The sequence below is a fragment of the Microtus ochrogaster genome, unplaced genomic scaffold (genome assembly GCF_000317375.1).
Source record: "Microtus ochrogaster isolate Prairie Vole_2 unplaced genomic scaffold, MicOch1.0 UNK49, whole genome shotgun sequence".
Taxonomy (NCBI): Eukaryota; Metazoa; Chordata; class Mammalia; order Rodentia; family Cricetidae; genus Microtus; species Microtus ochrogaster.
Window position 1 is genome coordinate 2,501,247 of NW_004949147.1, and position 10,758 is coordinate 2,512,004.

The 10,758-nt window shown below is 46.3% G+C and overlaps 1 protein-coding gene across 9 annotated transcripts in view; it reads left to right on the forward strand.

Moving 5' to 3' along the window:
• Positions 1–8,736: 8,736 nt before the first annotated feature.
• Positions 8,737–10,758, forward strand: part of Parp6 (poly(ADP-ribose) polymerase family member 6) — a 34,193-nt gene continuing 32,171 nt past the window's right edge. For 2 of the 9 annotated variants that reach the window (XR_003376590.1, XR_003376591.1), the window contains exons 1-2: positions 8,737–8,854; positions 9,917–10,171. The gene's annotated coding sequence lies outside the window, so the exon portion shown is untranslated. Of the gene's footprint in view, positions 8,866–8,906; positions 9,303–9,916; positions 10,172–10,758 lie in introns of those variants that run through there. The other 7 variants (XM_026777221.1, XM_026777222.1, XM_026777223.1 and 4 more) reach the window with 6 other exon arrangements.

Sequence of the window (10,758 nt, forward strand, 5' to 3'; positions counted from 1 at the left end):
CAAAAAAAAAAAAAAAAAAAAAAAAAAAAAAAAAGACTCTCTCCCATGTGGTTCTGGGCTGTGTCAATCAAGTTGACAGAGATAACCATAATGGCAACAGGTCACAGTTTGAACATTCCTCTGCTCCTCAGCTTCACGGTTTCTGCGACAGCTCATCTATCTTGCTGCCCCTACAGAGACAACTCCTGTTCTGTTCCTTTATGCCTCATATTCCAGCAACCTTGGGCTTCACTCAGTAGTCAAAATCCCTGACTTCTAGGCCTTAGCCTCAAGAAGGATGCTTGAGGGCAGGTCTGAGGCAACCACACAAGAATTCATCCAGCCATTGGTCTGCAGCTTCCTGCTTGCCTCCCCCTTCAGCCACAGCCAGTTTTTAAGTGGAGGCGACATCAACAAAGGACTCCTGAGGAGACTTCTGTTCATTAACACTGAATCTGGAACCCTTTTACAACTCACATAGCTTGGAGACTGTGGGCATAGTCTTCAGCCCTCAACATGACCTCTGGGGTAGATTTCTTCCCCAGATACAACCCAGATACCCTGAATGCAGAGGAAAAGGGCATTTGGTCTGAGATGAGCATGGCTACCTCTGACTTCAGAAACAACTCGGGATGGGGGTGGGGGGGGTGGCTGGAGTGATGACTAAGCAGCTAAGAACACTGGCTGCTCTTCCAGAGGTCCTGAGTTCAATTTCAACAACCACATGGTGGCTCACAACCATCTATATAATAGGATCTGATGCCTTCTTCTGGCCTGCAGGCACACATGTAAAGCACTTATACACTTAACATAAAAAAAAGCTGGGAGATGGTAGTGCGCCTTTAATCCCAGCAGATTAAAGGTAGAGGCAGGTGGATCTCTACAAGTTTGAGGCCAGTCTGGTCCACAAAGTGAGTTCTAGGACAGCCAGGGCTGTTACAAAGAGAAACCCTATCTCGGAAAAACTAATATATACTCTGTGTGTGTGTGTAATTATATATATTATATATGTGCGTGTAATTATATATTATATATTAAACATATATATTATACATATATCACACACATATATTATGAGCCACAAACAACTCTGGCTATGCTGCTCTGTGCTCTGCTCCTATCTGGAGGCTCAGTGCAGCAGAGCACACACGGGATGCCCTCCAGAAGAAAGCAGTAGAATCCTAGAGACTGAAGAATGTCCTTGTTCCTTTCTAGCTTCAGTCCTAGACTTTGGGAACCCATTGTCCTAATGCTGTAGCATCCATCATGACAAAGCCAAGTTAAGTAAGAGCTCAATAGTCTGCCTGTGGCCTCTGGGCCTCCCCCATGCCAACTATGTTTGTATATTACATAGCCTGGTGTTCCTTGGGTTATAGCAGAGCCAGAACAGGCCAGGTCGCTGGCTCCCAGCTCGCAGCTTGAATCTGTACTTCCAGCTTTCTCTTCTGCCTTCCTCTAAGTTGACACTTGGCACACATTTGGTCACATTTTTACAGACCTTACTTACCCAGATAATCATGATAGACTGAAAACAGTCTGGCTTTCCCAAGAGATGCCTTTAGTGCTCAGCAGAAATCTCAGGGACTCGGGAAGAAAGCCTGCAGAATGAGCTTCATCTTCTAGGTAAGTAGTCCACAAATGGCCTGATATAGCCACTTTGGCTAGATTAATGAATAGGAAAGTCAGCTACCCACTGTTTGGATCTAGTGTTGAGATGGGGACTTATTATCTCTCTATAGCTTAACAAGTCCTCCAGAAAGCAGACTCTGGGGCAAAGATTAAAATGATGACTTGAGCACGGACCCCAGAATGGTGGCAGGGTGGGGGTGGAGGGGAGAAGAGATAGGAGGCCATTGAAGGGTGATGCAGCACTGTGTTGGCGACACTGCATAAGTGGTGAAGAAAGGGCAAGCCACAGGACAGTGCCAGGCTTGTTTCTAAGCATTCAGTACTTGTAAGGAGAAGGTACGTTTTGGAGCAGTTCACCAAGGGGATTTCAAAAGGGATTATCCATCCACACCCCCCCCCATGTCTTATTTTCCACTGGCCAATGTACACCCTACAAAGCAACTCTCGGTACTTCACAAGTGTACCATTTGCTCCCTGGAGGTTGGGAAGGCCAATATGCATTCCTACCAAAGATGTAGAAGTAGAGAAGCTATTTGGCATAGGCAGGTGCCTCCCCACTGAGAAAGAAGGAGGTTGCTTCTGGAATACAAAAAGGTGCATCAAGTTTGTGCCCAGTTGGCAACCAAGCACCAGAACTGTAACATTGAGTTCCACACCAAATGCATCTTAACTTGGAAGATGGAAGAAGTGCTTAAGTGTGTTTGTGATGATCAAGATTCTCTTGTTTTGTTTTCTAGAAATGCCTAAGCCCTAAATTCCAGTAGTTCCTGGATTTCCCAGTTGAGCCCTTTTGTTCTCACTCACTTTAGATTTGGGGAAAGAAGGCTGGGGCCAGAGGCTCGCTGCACAGGCATGAGGACCATAGTTCAGATCCCCACAACCTCCCATAAAAAGACAGGTAGGGGACTGCTGTAATCCCAGCCTCAGGATAGAGATAGGAGATCTCCCAAGCAAGCTGCCTGGGGAGACTGTCTACGCTGTCACGCTTTGAGTTTGGTTGAGAGATGCTACTTTAATGAAAAAGGTGGAAGAGGAGTGAAATGAGGACATGACTACCCCAAGGTGTGGCTGAGGAGAAAGTTTTTATTGCAGATATGAGGGTGAGTACTGCCAGAGGCATCTGGAAGAGTCCAGAGCAGGGAGAGAAAGTACTAGACTAAATATGACCATGAACTGGTCCATTAGAGAGAGGGGGAGAACGAGAGTGGAGAAGGGCAAGAGAACCAACAGGAGAGCGGGCAAGAGAGGCACTTGGCCAAAATGACACGGTTATATGAGAACGAGAAGCCGGGGATGGGGGTGGGGAGAGCCTGTGCATAGAGAAGTTTAGGATAGGAGGTGTGACAAGATGAACTGGAGGAGCCAGGATGCCTGGAACAGGTACTTGCGGAAAGAGCCTGTAGGCTAGCACATGCTTTGATGCTAATAGACACCACAGTTAGCCATTTGCCCTGGGTTTCTTTTAGACCTGAGAGAAGACATATGGTGGATAATTCCAGCCTCCTCATGCACGAATATGCACGTGTGCCCCTACATATACAATGTTCATAACACACACATGAAAATGAAAAAAAGATTAGGAAGGAGTAATTGACTTTCATAATAATATGTACAATTATTTTAGTCTTGGCAGACTGAATTGATGAGCTAAAGCAGCAAAGTTGTACTTATTCAGGTTCTGTTGAAAAATCTCAGGATTTCCATGCTCTAACATCCAGACATCTTCTGTTCTAATGCAGCAAAACCAATAGCATATGAGATTTAAACTGAGTTCTAATTTGTAGTTTTTTTATTGTTTACTTTTTTGAGAAGGGCCTTACTCTATAGGCCAGGCTGACCTCAAATTCATGGTGATCCTTCTGCCTTAGCTTCCAAGTGCTGAGATTATAGGCATGAGTACCTGGTTAAGACTGATTTTTTTTTAAATATTTATTTATTTATTTATTTATTTATTTATTATGTATACAATATTCTGTCTGTGTGTATGTCTGCAGGCCAGAAGAGGGCACCAGACCTCATTACAGATGGTTGTGAGCCACCATGTGGTTGCTGGGAACTGAACTCAGGACCTTTGGAAGAGCAGGCAATGCTCTTAACCACTGAGCCATCTCTCCAGCCCCTGAATTTTTTTTTAAAAAGACTGGATTCTGGAACTGGCGATGGCACAGTAGTTAAGAGCACTGGCTGCTCTTTCAGAGGAGCATCCATGTTAAGTGGCTCACAACCATCTGTAACTTCAGCTCCAGGTATCTTATACTTTCTTCTGACCTTCATGAACACACGCACACACACACACACATACACACACACACACACACACACACACACATGCACACACACTTTTTTTTTTTAGAAAACTGAGCTAGTTTATCATATTAATGTGCTGAGATCAAAGAGTAAGAGAGAATAAAAACTGAATTTATATAAAGAAGACAGAATAAATGAAGGAGTAAAGTTCCCACACGGCAAAAATGAGTGAAACGTAGGATACAATGAAAGTATAGCCTTGGATTACAAGGGAGTCCTTGTCTCATCTCAAACAGAAAGGATGGAAGGAAATGACTATTTGAATGTAAACACAAAAATGAAGCAACTCGCCTCCTGGCCTTTATTTTCTCTGCTGTGAAGCCGAATAGGGAGTAGGTGAAAAAGCTGATAGGCAGAAGGACAGTTGGATCCACCAACGATTCTGTTGAAAAGACTGTGAAGGGAACAATCTGTAGCTCATTTGTTGGACTACTTGCTTAGTATGTATGCACAAAGCCTTTGCGTTTGGTCCCTAGCACTGCATAAAGAGGTGGGATGAGGATGACATATACCTGTAATCCCAGAACTCAGGTAATGGAGGCAAAAAGACCAGAAGTTCTTGTGCTATGTAGGGAGTTCGAGGCCAGCTGGAGCTACACGAAACCTTATCTTAAGAGAGGGGGTGGCTGTGAATTTGTTGTAAGTATATTGTGTATAAGTTAAGTAAGCATAAGCAATTAAGTCTAGATAGCGTGATTCATAGACACCCCTCGCCATGTCAGAATTCAGAGGTTTTCAGAAAGGATTGGGAAGCTGCCAGGAACTTGGAAGAGTCTCCCCATTTCTCTGCCTCTCTTCATTCCTTCTCTTTGGCGGTTTATCTTTCTCCATTCTCATCCCTCAGAGTAGATCGGATGATGTTCAATTAGAATCCTAACCTCTCGGTCCTAATTTCATAATCCCAAAACAAAACAATCTGTTTAACACAGCAGTGTTGTGGCATATTATTATTATTATTATTATTTTTTGGAGACAGGGTTTCTCTGTGGCTTTGGAGCCTGTCCTGGAACTAGCGCTGTAGATCAGGCTGGTCTCGAACTCACAGAGATCCGCCTGCCTCTGCCTCCCGAGTGCTGGGATTAAAGGCGTGCGCCACCATCACCCGGCGTGGCATATTATTTTAACTTGCCAAAGACAGGTTACATCTGTTTATGCTGTATTTGTTTAATGATGTGTGTTTAATGATGTAAAGATGTGCTGAATCTGTTTCACCTCTCTGCCTAAGGTATCTGATTGGTCTAATAAAAGTTGAATGGCCAATAGCTAGGCAGAAGATGGATAGGGGAGGCTGGCAGGCAGAGAATAAATAGGAGGAGAAATCTAGGTTCAAGAGAAAGCAGAGGAGAGAAGGAGGGAGACACCTGGGGCCAGAAGCCATGCAACTCTAAGCCAGCCAAACAGAGAGACAGCAAAAAAAATAAGAAAGGTCAAAAATCCCTAAGGCAAAAGGTAGATAAAGAGAAACAGGTTAATTTAAGTTAAAAAGAGATAGCCAGGAAGTGCCTAAGCTAGGCCTAGCATTCAAAATTAATAATAAGTTTCTGTTTTGGGAGCCAGTTGGTGGCCCAAAAGAAAAAGCCTGGTACACAGTACACAGCTTGGTAACTGTAATGTAGGCACCAGAAGTCTCAGGAAACATGTACAGAGCCTATTGGTGCTGGGCACAGCCATGGAAAACACAATTCCCAGAGAATGGGCTCAGGGGTTTGACTAACCAAAAAGAATGCCTGCCTACCCACAAACTCAGGTCTGAGAACTCGGTGATTTCCTTAATCCAGTATTAGTCCCTTTCTTGAAGCTATGATAAAAGACCTGACAGGAACAAATTATGGAAGAAAAGGTTTATGCCTGGCTCATGATTCCAGAGAAATTTCAGCCTATTGTGGCTGAGAAGGCATGGAGCTGGAGGAAGTCATGCAGAGAATGTCTGAAATCTCCAGTGAGTGTCTAGGGATGGTGCTGGAGGAAGTCACGCAGGGAAATGTCTGAAATCTCCAGTGAGGGTCTAACAGCCCTCCTCACTCCCCCTTTCTGTGAAGGGATGTCAGCAGACCCAATCTTGTGAGGATCACTTGTGGTAACCACTGTGATTTCTAAGATTAACAGTAAACGGCTGTTAGGGTCAGAGGTGAGTGTTCAACAACACATATTAACACAACTGTGATGATGGTGACTGATTTGATCCTGGGGAGATGACTCAGTCAGTAAAAAATTGCCATGAAAGCATGAAGATTCAAGTTCAGATCCTCTGGGCCCATGTAAAAAGTGAGGTGCAGTTGTACCATCTGTAATCCCAGCACTGAGACAGGAGAATCCCTGGGGCTCACTGGCTAACCAGTCTATCCAATTGAAGAACTTCACTTTCAATGAGAGACCCTGTCTCAAAAAATAAGGCAGCGTGCACACACACATACACATATGCACTCACACACATCACAGTGGGAGGGGGGCTAACTGACAGGATATGTGTGCTTAGGGAAATGAACAAAGTCAGGAAGATCATACCCATAAAGCAGTTGATAGTCACTGTGAGTACGTGAGCATAAGAGGGAAGGGGTTAGAGGGAAGGAATCCTAGGAGGTTGTGGGAGTCTAGAGTTTGACATTTCATTCACGGGACAAAATTCTTGTGGTTTCTTAAAAACACTACATTGAGCACATTTCCACAGTGCGTGGCTCTCAAAGACTATGCGATGATTATGAGTATGGCAAACCCCTTTGTAGGGTAAAAGGACCAGCCAAAGAAACACACCCTGACCCTGAAACCAGTGCCAAAGAAAGACGCTTTGTCCCTAGAATTAGAAATATGCCCTGGGCCGGGCGATGGTGGCGCACGCCTTTAATCCCAGCACTTGGGAGGCAGAGGCAGGCGGACCTCTGTGAGTTCGAGACCAGCCTGGTCTACAGAGGCTAGTTCCAGGACAGGCTCCAAAGCCACAGAGAAACCCTGTCTCGAAAAATAAAAACAAAAAAAAAAATTTTTAAAAGGTCAATGAAAGAAACACAATTTGGTCTCTGAAACCAGAGCCAAATCTGCCCCTGATCAACTAAGCTGAAAACTAACCAATTCCAGGGCAGGCAAATGAACCAATCCCCAAGCAGAAAACCAACCAATCTGAGCAGAGATCTAAACCAATCTAAGCTCAAGGGCCTGAAATCTGACCGATTCCCACCCCGACAATCTCCCTGGAAAACTCCGTTCCTAAGAAGTCCTATATAAGCCCTGCACCTGTTCTGTTTGCTGTTGCCCTTTTTCCACCCTGGCAGAGACAGCCGCTCCCCTGGATTCTTCCCTCCTAATAAATCTTTTGAATGAGGTATGGTTGAAGACCTTCTTTCACCAGAGCAAAGATGGAGCCAAGCAGCATTGTAGCACATTCCCTGGGAGAGCCTTACCCTAGCAGCTCCGAGTTGTTACAACTTCAACCAGTAAGCAGCAGAACAGGGATGTAACACTTTCACTGGGGAAACCTTCCCCTAGTAGAGCCGAGTTGTTACACTCCTAGCACCAGAGTCTAGCTGTAACAACTTTGCTGGGAAAACCCTTTCCTGCCAGAACAGAACTGTTACATTGGGAAAACCTTTCCCTAGGGCTGTAAGCTGCTCTCCTTACTGTGACCTGTGCTATTCCCTGCCTCCCGACTGCCAGAATATTTTTCCATCTGAGGCACAATGCTTACACCCTTCTGTACTACTATGAACTTTTGCACTCTAAGACTGGAGTATATCCCTTATTTTTTCTCAGTTATTACAATGTAACAAATAGTGAAGCTTGTTAGCAGTCAGCTACCTGGAGGCCTTTTTCTAATATCCAGATGGGAACCATGAGTAAGCAAGGAGAAAATCTAGAGCCCAGTGAAAAATCCCAAGTGCTCAAACCAAGCTTTAATCTCCCATAAAATCACTTAAACAAGTATTTTCCTGCGTGTGTGTGTGTGTGTGTGTGTGTGTGCACCACATTGGTTCCTAGTGCTCTTAGTAGCTAAAAGAGGGTGTCAGATCCCCTGTACCTGCAGTTACAGATTATTTGTGAGCTGCCATGTGGGTGCTGGGAACTGAACCCAGGTCCTTGGCAATGCAACCACTGGCTCTTACCTGCTGAGCCATCTCTTCCACCTCCACTAAAATCTTTTAGTTATCTTCTGAGATGTTCTTACACATCCTATTCTGGTCTTGAATTTGCTATGTAGCTGAGAATAACTTTGAATTTTTCTGCCTCAACTTCCTGAATGCTGAGATGAGAGGTTTGCTGCACCACACAGGGTTTATTTTACACAGGTGTGCAGAAACCAAGGCTCTGTGAATACCAGGCAAGCACTCTACTTAGTGAGCTATGGCCCCAACCCACTAAGGTTGTGTGTCCCGAAGGCCAGGTAGATTCCAGCACACCCAGCAACAGTGCATGGGGGCGAGGCAGATTTAAGAATCTTAATTTTTGATTTATTTGGGGGGGGGCGCCTGGCTTCAACCTGCACAGAGGGGGACGCCTCAGTATCTCTATATAGACAATCTAAATTGCTTTCCTTCCGCAGTCCTCCCAACCACATGAGGCGACAAAGAAAAAACATTTTTTGGCGAATCGGGAGCACCTCTTCCTCCCTCGCCCTCAGGGACCCAAGGAACAGGCGCCACCCACTCGCTCCCTCACGCCTTCAGCTATCGGTCACTGCGCACGCGCGCCCAGGCTGGCATCCCGGGGCGGGGACACGCCCAGGCTCAGCTTGCACGGCGGTTGGGCGGAGGCGAGACACGTGACCGCAGTGTCCTCGCCCGAGCATGCGCAGAGTGGCCCAGCGTGCCCGGGACGGCACGCTGAGGCGTGGGAGCGCGACCTCGCCCGCCCGCCTCGGTCCCCGCCCCTTGGCCTGCCGCTCCGCCCCCGCGGGGCGTCCCGGGCCGCTCGTCCCCTCCGCGGCGGCCGCGCGCGGCCCGGGGTCGCCGTGAGTACGCTGTAGGCTGGCGTGTCGGGGGAAGCCGGAGTGGGATGGGGCGGGGCGGGCAGGCGGCGGGCGGGGTCCGCCCTGCCTGAGGGACCGAGTGAGGGGCGATGACAGGCTTCGCTCGGCTGGGCGGCTGGCGGCGGTGAGCCGCAGACGGCTTCTTAACGGGGAAGGCCGGGGCTGGGGGCCTACGGGGGACACCTGGAGAAGAGGCCTCAGGCCCTGTCCTGCAAGCGCGGGTGTCCTCGGCGAGCATCCCGGTCCTCTCCCTCCGCGGGTGCCCCGGCTTAGCGCTGGCTGGCTGGACTCGCCCCTCCGCGCCCCGCTTCGCCTTTGTTTAGTAGCTTAGTCCTTCTGTCGTTCCTGTTGGAGCTTTCCTCTGCTAGCACACAGAGCTGGGAGGCAAGCCCAGAGTGGAGACGTTGAGATCAGAGGCTTCTGTGACTAGGTAGATGTCAGATGGTCACTCTGGAAAGTGCCTGTGGACTTAGAGAGAAAGACCTTTGTGAGTCGTTCTACGGCAGATTTACCTTTGGCATAATCTTATAGGAACAGATCAAGCATGTTAGGGCGAGCTGCCATCACCCAAAATAAACAAACACTGAGCAAAACAGCGCTTTTCTCTGGTCACTCTGATAGTCCCTATTTGGTCCAGCTCCTCTTCAAAGGGTCCAGCTCTTAGTTTAGTAACCGCTGTGTTAGTTACTGCTTCATCCCATGAAAAATGAATGTATTTAGGACCTATCAAATATTCGAGTTCCTCAGGCAAGTTTTGACTTCCTTAGCTTGGAATATTACATGAGAACTTTGAACTAGGTCATCTTTCAGGCCCGTCTTCCTTTTTTTTTTTTTTTTTTAATGTCTGGGAATTCCATGATCCACAAACCTTCCTCTCTCTAGCTTTTAAATCTGATACTCCTCATTCCTGAGGGAAGAGCATTTAGTGTTGAGGGTTCAAATCTTTCCCACTAAAACAGCTTGGTTTGAAAAGTTGGTCATTTCATTTCATAACCGTCTTTTCCTTGGAAAAACTGATTTTTTTCCCCCCTGTCCTTTTAATAGCAACAGAAGCCAAGCAGCAAGCCTTGAAGACATGCTCAGTGTTTCTTGACTTAGGGTGAAAGACCTTGAAAGAGCTGGCACTTTTCCCTCAGCTGCCATCGTCCCACCGTTCCCAGAGAACCCAGGCTGAAGAGCAGTGCTCCTTCCTTGTATCCCTCCGTGGTTGTCCAGATCAGCGCTTGACTGTTTATTTTCCAATCTCAAAAGAACTCCAGTCTCCAGAACTTCAGAATTTGCTTCTTGCTGCTCTTGAAGGTGAATGAGATCTTGGTTTTCAAAAAGCATTTTGTGTGATTATTGTTGATGCATAGAAGCGGCGTTAAGTTCTTATATTTATCTCCCGTTTGGTACACAGCTGAGGGATCATTCACTAATTCAGTAAATGTGTTATAGAGGCTGAGAACAGTACGGATCTTTGCTTGTAGAGCTTACAGTCTGGTGTCCGAGTATGGGGAAGGAAATAATTGGGGAGGGACAGGGAATGCTGGTGTAGGTATTATTATTACTGTTAGGATTTTTTAGTGAAGGTATTTTATAGAGGTAGTTAAGGTGACCTGTGACTAGAGTGTGGCTATCGTAAAAGGCCATCCTAAAAGGGGAGAACAGAGGAGACAAGGCTGTGTAGTGTGACTATGCTTGCTGTGTTTGAAGAACAGCAAGGAGACAAGGGGAATCTTCCTGTTGACGTGCAGAGTTGGTTTTCTAGGGAGAGCCTTTGATTTTATAATTGCAGAATTTTTCAACTATACACCAAAAAGCAGGGAATATAAGAAACCCTTGTGTACTTTTCTCAGCTTCATCAGTTACCAACATTTTTTTTTTTTTTTTTTTTTTTTTTTTTT